The following is a 13,430-nucleotide window of genomic DNA, read 5'->3' on the forward strand; positions in this document are numbered from 1 at the left end:
CGTAATCAATCCTGTGCACTACATCGTTAGCGAATGTCTCTCGTGCAGCAATGGTAGCGGCGCTGAGGGGTTGCCGCGTTTGAATTTTGTATGGATAGAGGTGTAAACTCTGGCGCATGAGACGATACGTGGATGTTGGCGTCATTTGGACCGCAGCTGCAACACGGAGCACGGAAACCCTGAGGCCGCTGTTGGATCACCTGCTGCACTAGCTGCGCGTTGCCCTCTGTGGTTGCCGTATGCGGTCGCCCTACCTTTCCAGCACGTTCATCCGTCACGTTCCCAGTCCGTTGAAATTTTTCAAACAGATCCTTTATTGTATCGCTTTTCGGTCCTTTCGTTACATTAAACCTCCGTTGAAAACTTCGTCTTGTTGCAACAACACTGTGTTCTAGGCAGTGGAATTCCAACACCAGAAAAATCCTCTGTTCTAAGGAATAAACCATGTTGTCTACAGCACACTTGCACGTTGTGAACAGCACACGCTTACAGCAGAAAGACGACGTACAGAATGGCGCACCCACAGACTGCGTTGTCTTCTATATCTTTCACATCACTTGCAGCGCCATCTGTTGTTGAAAATTGTAACTACTGTAATTTCGAAAGTTTGTCCGCCTGAAAATGTACTGTTGTCCCAAGCATATTGCAACAAACGGTGTATTTCTATCGCTGCTCGTTTAGTTTTTATTGCCGTTTCAAATATACCAGTCATTTTTGAAACACCCTGTAAGTGAATAAATAGTTCGAAAGACAAGACGCCACACATTCATACAATTGATTCCACTGGAGCGTCTGACCTCCTGTGGGAATCTCGAAGTAGCGAGCATGGGCAGGAACTGAGGATAGGTGCCGCTCGGTGGGTTGGCCGTGAGGCTGGCCGAGATAGTCCGTGCAGGTGCGATAACACAGTGTCCTGGATGGCGCAGAGGTTAGCGCACCTGCCTAATAAGCAGGAGATCCCGGTTTCGAATCCCGGCCAGGGACACATTTTCATTCGTCGCTGCTGATTCCGAGTAATGTCCTGAGGCAGCTGACATCAATAACCCCTTTCCTATCCTGTCTCCTCACCTCCACCTTCAATTTACGTTGGGAGGTTATCCTCTCATCTGTGGCATTTAGTAGTCAGGCCTACTAGATGAGTGGCCTGCCAAGCGAGTGCCTTACATCAGAAATATTTTCATGATTAATCATACCCACTGCAACTATGCTTGAAATTAGAGCCCTAGCGCCTAACAGTTAAACTATTATTTAGTCTGTCTCTACTTCTTAACGCAACGGAATGGATAACGCATAGGGTAATAGCTTGTGCACATTTCCGGTGCACTCACTCCACCCTGGCAAGACCACATTTCCTTTCTGTAGCATCAAAGCTTGGGACTACAAGCAAAAAATGGAGCTTATGGTATAATGCCTCAACAAAATGGCTACCCACAACTCAATAATCAAGACCACCATTTGTTTCATATATCTCCTATTTTATTGTAATAAATTCTTTCACGCTAATGTTGCCTAATTTCTTGCATTACACTTAAACACAATAGTTAAACAAGGGATTCTCCACGTAATGGGCATGACATTACATAAGCATTTCACTATTCTATGGTATCGTAATGTTTTTGTTTATTGCTACTGTGCATCTTCTGGATTGGTAAGGAATCTTTCGCGACTTCATCCTTTACCATACTCTCATAAGCTCATTCATTAGCAACATAACGAATTTATTGACTATCAGGCACTACTAAGGAAAATCATGCTTGACCCAGCGTATTTAATTCGCTACTGTCTCGTGCAAATCACGCAGATTAAATATACAAAATAAATCACATCGGCAGTATAAAACACATCTCAGAAACAAAATGTTTGGTTATCTACTTGTTCTGCTTTTCCGCATCAATCAATAGTCGTCCCAGATTCACACGTCACTGACCCACGTAACAAATTTCCCTACCACAAACTCTGGAGGATTTATGCACATCTCCCTGTGCAATGCAACACCATGGTGTTGCCTGTTAGATGGCTGACTCGCCTTAATTCACTCTCAGAGTATCTGAATGTCAAGCTAGCGTCACACGAAAGTATCTCTTAACTGAAATTTTTGTTATCTTAATTATTTCACACACGGGTCCTCAACTGAAAGCTTGGACAAGCACTTATACTTTTTTATTGTCTCATAGTCAGGTTGAGACCCACACTGTACTCTTCACGTGGAAGTGCTTGTCTCTAATTCAAGTTCTGCACACGTAGTTCTTAAATAGTTTCAACATAGATTTACACACGCAAATATTTCATCATGATATTGTAAGAGGTCCGAGCAGATGTAATTTCGATGTATTGCTCATGCGCTACCTGCGATATGCAAGGTATAAGAGAATCGCTGACCAGAGAGCAGTGTAGTGTAGCCTCCCCACCAAAAAATAATTAAATAAATATTATTATGGATAATGATTCTAATTTTAGTGTAAGCTCAGAACAAAATGGGTTCCCGTTTATAATCTCCGTACAGAAATGCATTCACATTTAATGTACCCACAAAATTCTTTTCTCATTTAATGTAAGCTCGAAACAGAAAAATTCTTAGACCTCGTAATAAAAAAATTAATTCAGTAACCTGGTAAATTTTGGACGACAGCAGAGCTGCATCATGGCCCTGTAAGATCATTCTGAATAAAAAACAAAAATTCTTACCTCAATAAAGTCGCCAACTATCTGCTCTTTCAATAACTTTTTCCGGCACAGCTCTCTGCAATGCTGCCCGATAGATTTGTCATTTATGAAAGTAAGCAACTGATTTTTCTTTTGCAACAATCGGAATGATCATGGATTGGAGAAATTAGTAAATTCTTTAAATTGAAATGAATGCTTGTTGGAAATTACTTTATATCACAAAGATTATTATTAGGACATTTTTTTAAAGATTTACATGGGAGTTCACATAACATTACTAGATATGCGCGAGGCTGCTTTTTACCTTGTACAATAACACTCAGGCTCCGGCATCCCTGCACCGCGACCGGCCCAGCCAACATGATATACCATACCACACCAGAGCAGACTGCAGACCAGGGCAGACTAGCCACTGCTACAGCTACACAGTACCTACTCAGTCAACACTGCTCTCTGGTCAGTGATTCTCTTATACCTTTCATATCGCAGGCAGCGCATGAGCAATACATCGAAATTACATCTGCTCGGACCTCTTACAATATTACCACACGCATGTATTTCATCTTGTAATTACAACACGTGGTTTCATTGTGACCGTTGGTCACTTCTGAAGAATCCCATGTTCCCAATGAATTTTACCTGCCTGTCTATTTCCCACAATTTACCTGAGCCTCCCACCAAAAGTTTCTGAAAAGAGAAATCATTATTTTTGTCTATTCTTTAATATTCCACATGCATACCATTTTCATTTAAACTTGTTTTTCTGGAGCACACATAAAACACGTCCTCACACCTCAGAAACCAGCGACAGAGTGCCGAAACATGGCCCTTCATCCGGTCATCCCGCGCTTCCGCAGAAGTGGGGGAGGACCCTGCCACGCGTATTGGTCAGCCACATTACGGGCCCTCTAGTGCTCTGGTAAACTTCTTCTCTTTGGTTCCGCCAAAGGTGACCAGAGGACTGTCTCAAAGATGATTATAGAATATACCTTCACTATCTGTTGTCAGCAGACTACCAGCCATTCATCCAATTCACAAACATCACCAAACTGGATATAGGGATTTATTTTAAGGAATAATAAAATATATAAATTGTCCTTCTTTCCTACATTGGTATCCGGCTTCGGTGTATTAAATAAAATGGCGTTATTACAATAAAAATGCTGTTCTGACAAGAACAAAGAAGTATGTTGTCGTACATATTTCCTATGTCGAGCAGTACTGTACCCTTTCACCGTATAATGATTCCGTCACACATTCAAAGGAAAAAAGAAAGAGGCACCAAAATGAAATTATCCGAATGGGCTGGAAGTCGCTAGATATGATTTATGTGTACAGAAAATCAAATGGTCACAATTTCAGGAAAATTAAATGATTTATCGTAGAGAAAGAGCTTCAAACATTGAGCACTTATGGCCCTTACGTAAGCAGTTATTCGACTTAGCAATGATCGGCAGAGTTATTAGGTGTCTTTCTGAAAGATATCGCGGCAAAGCTCGCCCAATTGGCTCGTTGGGTCGTGAAAATACCTAGATAGTTGTAGGATCTTGTTCATAATGCTCCAAATGTTGTCAATCGAGGAGACATCCGGCGACATTGCTGACCAAGGTAGGGTTTGGCAAGAGCGAAGACAAGCAGCAGAAATTCTTGCCTTGTGCTGGCGAGCATTACATTGCTGGAACTTAAGCCGATGAAGGGTAACAAAATTGGGCATGGAATATCGTCAACGTGCCAGTGTGTTGTAAGGGTGCCGCAGATAACGACCAGACCATCACTCGTGGTAGTCGGGCCATATGGCGGGCCACAGTCAGGGTGGTTTCCCACCGATGTCTGGAGCGTCTGCAGACGCTGGACACCGCGGCTCAGTTCAAAGCGCGGCTCATTACTGAAGACAATTCTACAGTAGTCAATGAAATCCCAGCGGAAGACATATCTGGAATCGTGTGGGACAGCGATGCGATTCCAGTCTGACTGCCCGCCGCTGTCACCGAGCGGATGTAGGCGCATCCATCCGGAACCGCGCTGCTGCTTCGGTTGCAGGTTCGAATCCTGCCTCGGGCATGGATATGTGTGATGTCCTTAGGTTAGTTAGGTTTAAGTAGTTCTAAGTCTAGGGGGCTGATAACTTCAGATGTTAAGTCCCATAATGCTTAGAGCCATTTGAACCAGTCTGATTGTCGCCCGTCATATGACCCGACAACCGGGAGTGATGGTCTAGAGTGCCATTTATTTTCTTAACAGGGTCCCTTTGGTTGTCATCCGCGACAACCTTACAGCGGAGCGGCACGTCGACGGTATTCTATGCCCCGTTATGTTGCCCTTCATGGCAAGACTTCCTGGACTTACAATTCGGGATTTACAATCTAATTTGCCAATTGGACAGAATTCGACACGTCACTGAGGAAGACCTGCATCAACTCTCTCAATCAATACCAAGCCCAACAACAGCTTGCGCAAGGGCCAGATGTCGACCAACGCATAACAGACTTGGCCAATTTGTGAAGCCTCTTCTCTTAAATGAATCATCCATTTTTTATGAAACTGTAAACTTCCGTTTACTCAACATAGGTATCACATGTACCAACCCCATTCGGATAATTACTGCTTGGTGCTTCTTTTTTTCTTTTTATTTTTAGTGTATTTCTACACGTAATACTTTGGAAAATACACTACTGGCCATTAAAATTGCTACAAGACGAAGATGACGTGCTACAGACGCGAAAGGTAACCCACAGGATGAAGATGCTGTGATATGGAAATGATTAGTTTTTCAGAGCATTCACACAAAAGTTGGCGCCGGTGGCGACACTTACGACGTGCTGACATAAGGAAAATTTCAACCGATTTCTCATACACAAACAGCAGTTGACCGGAGTCGCCTGGTGAAACGTTGTTGTGATGCCTCGTATAAGGAGGAGAAATGCGTACCATCACTTTTTCGACTTTGATAAAGGTCGGATTGTAGCTTATCGCGACTGCGGTTTATCGTATCGCGACATTGCTGCTCGCGTTGGTCGAGATCCAATGACTGTTAGCAGAATATGGAATCAGTGGGTTCAGGAGGGTAATACGGAAAGCCGTGCTGGATCCCAACAGCCTCGTATCACTAGCAGTCGAGATGACAGTCATCTTATCCGCATGGCTGTAACGGATCGTGCAGCCACGTCTTGATCCCTGAGTCAACAGATGGGGACGTTTGCAAGACAACAACCATCTGCACGAACAGTTCGACAACGTTTGCAGCAGCATGGACTATCAGCTCGGAGACCATAGGTGCTGTTATCCTTGACGCTGCATCACAGATAGGAGCGCCTGTGGTGATGGACTCAACGACGAACCTGGGTGCACGAATGGCAAAACGTCATTTTTTCGATTGAATCCAGGTTCTGTTTACAGCATCCGTGTTTGGCGACATCGCGGTGAACGCACATTGGAAGCGTGTATTCGTCATCGCCATACTGGCGTATAACCCGGCGTGATGATATGGGGTGCCATAGGTTACACGTCTCGGTCACCTCTTGTTCGCTCTGACGGCACTTTGAACAGTGGACGTTACATTTTAGATGTGTTACGACCCGTGGCTCTACCCTTCATTCGATCCCTTTGAAATCCTACATATCAGCAGGACAATACACGACCGCATGGGCCTTTCTGGATACAGAAAATGTTCGACTGCTGCCCTGGCCGGCACATTCTCCAGATCTCTCACCAACTGAAAACGTCTGGTCACTGGTGTTCGAGCAACTGGCTCGTCACAATACGCCAGTGACTACTCTTGATGAACTGTGGTATCGTGTTGAAACTGCATGGGCAGCTGTACCTGTACACGCCATCCAAGCTCTGTTTGACTCAATGCCCAGGCGCATCAAGGCCGTTATTACGGCCAGAGGTAGTTGTTCTGGGTACTGATTTCTCAGGATCTATGCACCCAAAATACGTGAAAATGTAATCACATGTCAGTTCTAGTGTAATATATTTGTCCAATGAATACCCGTTTATCATCTGCATTTCTTCTTGGTGTAGCAGTATTAATGGCCAGTAGTGTATATAACTCGGAAGAAGAATGGTCATTTACAGTTTCCCTCTACCATGAGTACGTAGTCGTACGTCAAGAATAGTGTAAGGAAATTTTGTTTAGCGCGTGAGGGACGGAGAGACCGCTACGTCTCGCTAGGAGCGGTACCCGCGTGCTGGCGGCGAGTGGGCGCTGCCGGGGCGCGCCGCGGCGACCTTGATCCGCGTCTCCAGCCAGACTGGACGCGGATGTGTCGCGCGGCTGTGGCGGATCTGCCATCCCGCGGTTGCCCCGGGGCCCATCTAGACCTGCCGGCCACACGTTGCTCCGTTTTACGGCGGCCAGCGCGCGCGCTCCCAGCCAGACCTTGTCCGATTCACAGCGGGTCCGGATATTTACATAATTTATGCGGGTCGCTTTCGTGCCCCTCCTCGGCTTTTTATTCTTAAAAATCCAGATTTCATTTCAGACTCCTCACGCCAGTCGAGGCGATCGACTGAAGTTCGTTCGTGTCCGCCTATGTGAAAACAACATATCCCGTCCGAAACAGAACTCTTCAGTTTACCGCCGCTTAACACTGTATACGTCTACTGTATTGCTTTGAAGTAACTGTTTCACATATTTGTGTGGTTATGGTAATTACTGATGCAAGACTCACTATATTCTCTCCTGTACGGTCTAACAATACCACTACTTGCAAAGTAGATTAGAAATCGGATTAATAATGTTGCTCATGCAGCATATGTTCGCTTTATCGGGCAACAACAAAGTTATTGACTGTGGATGGTATCGTCACAATGCAAATAATGAAGTCACTCTAAAAAAGTCATTAATTTTGGCACTTATCTTGAATGGATTCCCACGTAGATTTCGTCGAAGATGTTATGGCTCATCTTATTGTTTTTAGGGTGATTCCACTTTGACTGCTAGAAGTTCCAGATCTGTATTTTAGCAATATTTGAAGACCTAACAAATGCGTTTTTCAGGAAATTCTTAATGATCAGACAGTCCCAGATCAGCACAATGGTATGGTAGGAATAATTTTTGACTTGGTGTTCATGATCCACATTTTTATTAAACTTCCTGTAAATTCACATATACTTCTTCTTAATTGTCAAATCATCAATAAAACAGTTTTGTATCAATCGTCATATATTTAATTTCCACTTTAACCGAACACAAGACTTGACTGGTCTTTTACATAGCGAAATAACAACGTAACTTCTGTAAAGTGAGACAAAGACTGCTCTGTGCGCATTCGCGCCAAAACGGTTACAAGTAAGTCAAAGATTATGACAGTCTCACAGAAATGAATACACACAAGAACCATATCACTGTAATATATCGATACATCGGAATACCTATATATTAATAAAACCAAATGTGAATATTGTCACAAAAATATGTCTGTTACTTCGCAGAAAAGTTGTACGATATTACTGGTATCGAGAACTGGGGTTGGAGTGCCGTAATGGTCACATAAATAAAGAACCATTACAACGGGGATTCGGACACCCTTTATATGCAGGCGTTTACCGCCACATGCAGTGTATAGAACTTATTTTTTATTAGTCATCATTAGTCTTGCGACTGGTTTGATGCGGCCCGCCACGAATTCCGTTCCTGTGCCAACTTCTTCATGTCGGAGTAGCACTTGCAACTTACGTCCTCAGTTATTCCAATCTCTGTTTTCCCCTACAATTTTTACACTATGCAGCTGCCTCTAGCACCACGGAAGTTAATTCCTAATGTCTTAACAGATGTCCAATCATGTTGTCATGCCTTCTCGTCATTATTTTACACATATTCATTTCCTCTCCGATTCTGCAGACAACCTCCTCAGTCCTCACTCCTCAGTCCACCTAATTTTGAACTTTCTTCTGTAGCACATCTTCGGTTCTCTTCTGTTCAGATTTTCCCACAGTCCACTTTTGAGTAGCATACGAGGCTGTCCTCGCACTGGTCTTAGAAATTTCTTCCTGAAATGAACACCTATATTTGATACTGGTAGACTTCTCTTGGCCAGGAATGCCCTTTTTGTCAATGCCAGTGTGTTTTTTATGTCTTCCTTGCTCCGACAGTCATGTGCTCTTTTGCTGCATAAGTAGCAGAATTCCTTAACTTCGTCTACTGGGAGATCCACAGTTCTCATATTAAGTTTCTGCTCTTCTCATTTCTGCTACTTCTCATCACTTTTGTCTTTCTTCGATTTACTCTCAGTCCATATTCTGTACTCATTAGACTGTTCATTTCATTCAACGGATCCTATAATTATTTCCTTTCACTAAAGAAAGCAATGTCGTAAGAGAATCTTAACATTGATGTCATTTCAGCTTGAATTTTAATCCCACTCTTGTACTCTTTAGTTTCCATCATTTCTTCTTCAATATATAACTTGAACAGTACGTACGAAAGACTACATCCCTATCTTAAACACTTTTTCATCCAAGAACTTCGTTCTTGGTCTTCCACTCATATTGTTCCTTCTGGTTCTTGTACATATTACCCGTCTTCCCTTATAGCTTACCCCTGCTCGTTTATTACTTCCGAGTAATTAATGTGTAATGTGTGCAAATCCTCATTTGACTCGTAAGTCATATGCAAGAGACCTTCCTGCCTAGTCATGAAGGCCTCAAGGCTCTTGCAGCGGTCGTTGTCGTCGTTGTGCCGTCCAACCAGGCGTGTAAGTTGATTGAAGGCCTCGTCGACGACACATACAACTACATTTTGCGTGCGTACTGCTTAAGTGTCTTCTGCACTATCAATTTTTCTGTCATGAAGGTACGTAGCTGCGAATGACGCGGGGATGAAAGTCTTCACAAGTGCGATGTTTTGCGTCTGTTTCCGTTTTTATGACAGATGAAGCAAGACACATATCGACACCATACGGCCAACAGCCAGTTTACAACGTAGTATATCGGTTGAAGAGGACATTGGGAGGTCGATGGACTTGTAGACGGAACCCCACTGTTGTGGAAATATGGTGTATTCGTTCTAATGGCAACCAACAGACCTGACCTCTCCGAGGATATCCATGTTGGTTCAAGTTGGTTCAAATGGCTCTGAGCAGTATGGGACCTAACATCTGTGGTCATCAGTCCTCTAGAACTTAGAACTACTTAAACCTAACTAACCTAAGGACATCACACACATCCATGCCCGAGGCAGGATTCGAACCTGCAACCGTAGCGGCCACGCGGTTCCAGACTGAAGCGCCTAGAACCGCACGGCCACTCCGGCCGGCTTATCCATGTAGAAACTAGTATTAGTGGCAATGATGCATCTGTTCTGACAATGATTACCAAATTACAAAAGCAAACCAAATCAATTAGAATATTTTTTACGTTCAGAAAACTAGATAACAAAAGAGGAGAGTCATACACTCCTGGAAATTGAAATAAGAACACCGTGAATTCATTGTCCCAGGAAGGGGAAACTTTATTGACACATTCCTGGGGTCAGATACATCACATGATCACACTGACAGAACCACAGGCACATAGACACAGGCAACAGAGCATGCACAATGCCGGCACTAGTACAGTGTATATCCACTTTTCGCAGCAATGCAGGCTGCTATTCTCCCATGGAGACGATCGTAGAGATGCTGCATGTAGTCCTGTGGAATGGCTTGCCATGCACATTTCCACCTGGCGCCTCAGTTGGACCAGCGTTCGTGCTGGACGTGCAGACCGCGTGAGACGACGCTTCATCCAGTCCCAAACATGCTCAATGGGGGACAGATCCGGAGATCTTGCTGGCCAGGGTAGTTGACTTACACCTTCTAGAGCACGTTGGGTGGCACGGGATACATGCGGACGTGCATTGTCCTGTTGGAACAGCAAGTTCCCTTGCCGGTCTAGGAATGGTAGAACGATGGGTTCGATGACGGTTTGGATGTACCGTGCACTATGCAGTGTCCCCTCGACGATCACCAGTGGTGTACGGCCAGTGTAGGAGATCGCTCCCCACACCATGATGCCGGGTGTTGGCCCTGTGTGCCTCGGTCGTATGGAGTCCTGATTGTGGCGCTCACCTGCACGGCGCCAAACACGCATACGACCATCATGGCACCAAGGCAGAAGCGACTCTCATCGCTGAAGACGACACGTCTCCATTCGTCCCTCCATTCACGCCTGTCGCGACACCACTGGAGGCGGGCTGCACGATGTTGGGGCGTGAGCGGAAGACGGCCTAACGGTGTGCGGGACCGTAGCCCAGCTTCATGGAGACGGTTGCGAATGGTCCTCGCCGATACCCCAGGAGCAACAGTGTCCCTAATTTGCTGGGAAGTGGCGGTGCGGTACCCTACGGCACTGCGTAGGATCCTACGGTCTTGGCGTGCATCCGTGCGTCGCTGCGGTCCGGTCCCAGGTCGACGGGCACGTGCACCTTCCGCCGACCACTGGCGACAACATCGATGTACTGTGGAGACCTCACGCCCCACGTGTTGAGCAATTCGGCCTCCCGCATGCCCACTATACGCCCTCGCTCAAAGTCCGTCAACTGCACATACGGTTCACGTCCACGCTGTCGCGGCATGCTACCAGTGTTAAAGACTGCGATGGAGCTCCGTATGCCACGGCAAACTGGCTGACACTGACGGCGGCGGTGCACAAATGCTGCGCAGCTAGCGCCATTAGACGGCCAACACCGCGGTTCCTGGTGTGTCCGCTGTGCCGTGCGTGTGATCATTGCTTGTACAGCCCTCTCGCAGTGGCCGGAGCAAGTATGGTGGGTCTGACACACCGGTGTCAATGTGTTCTTTTTTCCATTTCCAGGAGTGTATATCAATGACAAACCTGAAACATTTAGCTCCGGAGAGGAACGTGTAGATTTTTTTTTTAAGAAGTGGAGCCCCTCCACGCCCACACCTGCATTATGGCCAACTCAAAAGGTCTACTGTCATCTCTGGATAAGGGTTAGTTTTCACTAAAGTCAGGTGTCGCAGGATGTGGGTACTGCGATGTTTGCGTACGTCCGGTTAAGGTTAACCATTAATAGGTGCTCATCTGGAAATAGATTGGGTAGAAGTCGGACGAAGGGTAGCGGTTTGAAGGACAGAGGAATAAAAGTGCCGAGGCAAGAGCCAAGGAAAAAAACCTCTGCGATAATTAGGTCGGGTGGTAAGAGCAGTAGCGGATGTCTTTCTGCCTGCGATAGGTCGTGCAAGGGTAGGCTTTGTTAGTAGTGGGTATCATGCATGTCGATACCTGTGACGTTGTGCGGTGCTGTTGCTCGGTGACTGCTGCTGGGTGTCGGTGTTGAACTCTCGATCAGCGTCAGAAACCTGCAACAGTTAGGTTTATCATCTTTTTTGTGTCCGAGAGGTCATATATCGGATGCACAGTGTAGGGAGATGTTGGCGAATTGTTTGTGCGTCAGTGGGTGAGCTTGTCGGTTTCCCTGCTGTGGTCGGCTCTGACAGCAGCTGGTAATTTCCAGTCAGCGTTGCTGATATGCAGGGGCTTTCCGACGTTTGTCGCCTGTTGGTGTATGTTAGCTTGGCATAGGTGGCTATGCCCTAGCTAATAGTCTCTTTGACCACTTGTGCTTCCACCTATGGTTGTGATCGTAGTTTCTCAGAGTAAGGATGAAAGGATTGTTGGAGTGTCTCGAGTTCCTCGTGTAGAAGGACTGTGGCTTTAATTTAAAGGAATAGCTGCGCATTCACTGGGTGGCTGTGTACGTAGGAGAACAGTTTACAATGGGAAAGACCCCCACTCCTGGTATGCAGTCACTATAAACAAACTATTAAAGAAACAGAGACTACTGTATAACATAATACAAGTAAAACAAAGCGTAGGGATGTAGATAGACACGTTGAATGACCCGTGTTTATCTGCCAATACGTCAATGAGAGAGCTCTTCAATGACTGTCCCACCAAAATATTTTCAAAATAAAGAATTCTACACGTCTTCTTCTTTTATAGTAGGCATAAAACTCGAGATAATAACTGTTGTTGGATTCTTATTGGAATTTCAGTTGTCTAAGACAGAAAGATGTCAAGTTCTGCGAGAGGTCAGGATTGAAACAAATCTTCAGTTTAGGAAAGAAATTCAACAGCACAATTCTAGCACATTGGATCACCAATCACAGCTATCAATTATAAATTTTCACCAATCACCAGAAATTTTATCTCCACCAAGTTGTATCTCAGTCCTAGGTAATTGCATTGATGAACTAAAGTCACCCAACCCAATTGACATAATCTGCCTCTCTGAACACCAAGTGACCACTGGTATAGGAACTAGGCCTAAGCACAATGAGAAACTCAGACAGGAGAGTACTGCAAATGTTAGAAAAGAAAGGTTCTCATAAAAGTATAATTAAAAATAATGTAAGTATATTTCATCAAAATATTGGGAGTTTAAAGAATAAAGTAGATGAGCTTCTGGTTTGTTTGGAAGATTTAGAAGCTGAGAATGAAATAGATATACTATGCCTGTCTGAGCATCACATTGTTACTGATATGGATAAGGTAAATGTAAGTGGTTATAAGCTCTCTGCACATGTAATGAGAGAAAATATGGAGAAAGGAGGAGTTGCCATATATGTCAAAAGTTATCATTGTGCAAAAAGTATAGAAACAAAAAAGTTTTGTGTAGAGAAACATATAGAAGCATGTGCCTGTGAGCTTAAATTAAATAAAGGCACATTTATAATTGTAACTGTATATAGGTCCCCATCAGGAAATTTTCATCTATTTCTGAAAAATTTGGACTCCTTGTTGTGCTATCTGTCAGACAG

The 13,430-nt window shown here is 44.7% G+C and overlaps 1 non-coding gene across 1 annotated transcript; it reads left to right on the forward strand.

Annotated features, from left to right (window-relative positions):
• Positions 1–910: 910 nt before the first annotated feature.
• Positions 911–985, forward strand: Trnai-aau (transfer RNA isoleucine (anticodon AAU)). Its single transcript has one exon. It is a non-coding gene; the product is annotated as a tRNA-Ile (tRNA).
• Positions 986–13,430: the final 12,445 nt, after the last annotated feature.

This window comes from Schistocerca serialis, chromosome 2 (assembly GCF_023864345.2).
Source record: "Schistocerca serialis cubense isolate TAMUIC-IGC-003099 chromosome 2, iqSchSeri2.2, whole genome shotgun sequence".
In the NCBI taxonomy this organism is placed as follows: Eukaryota; Metazoa; Arthropoda; class Insecta; order Orthoptera; family Acrididae; genus Schistocerca; species Schistocerca serialis.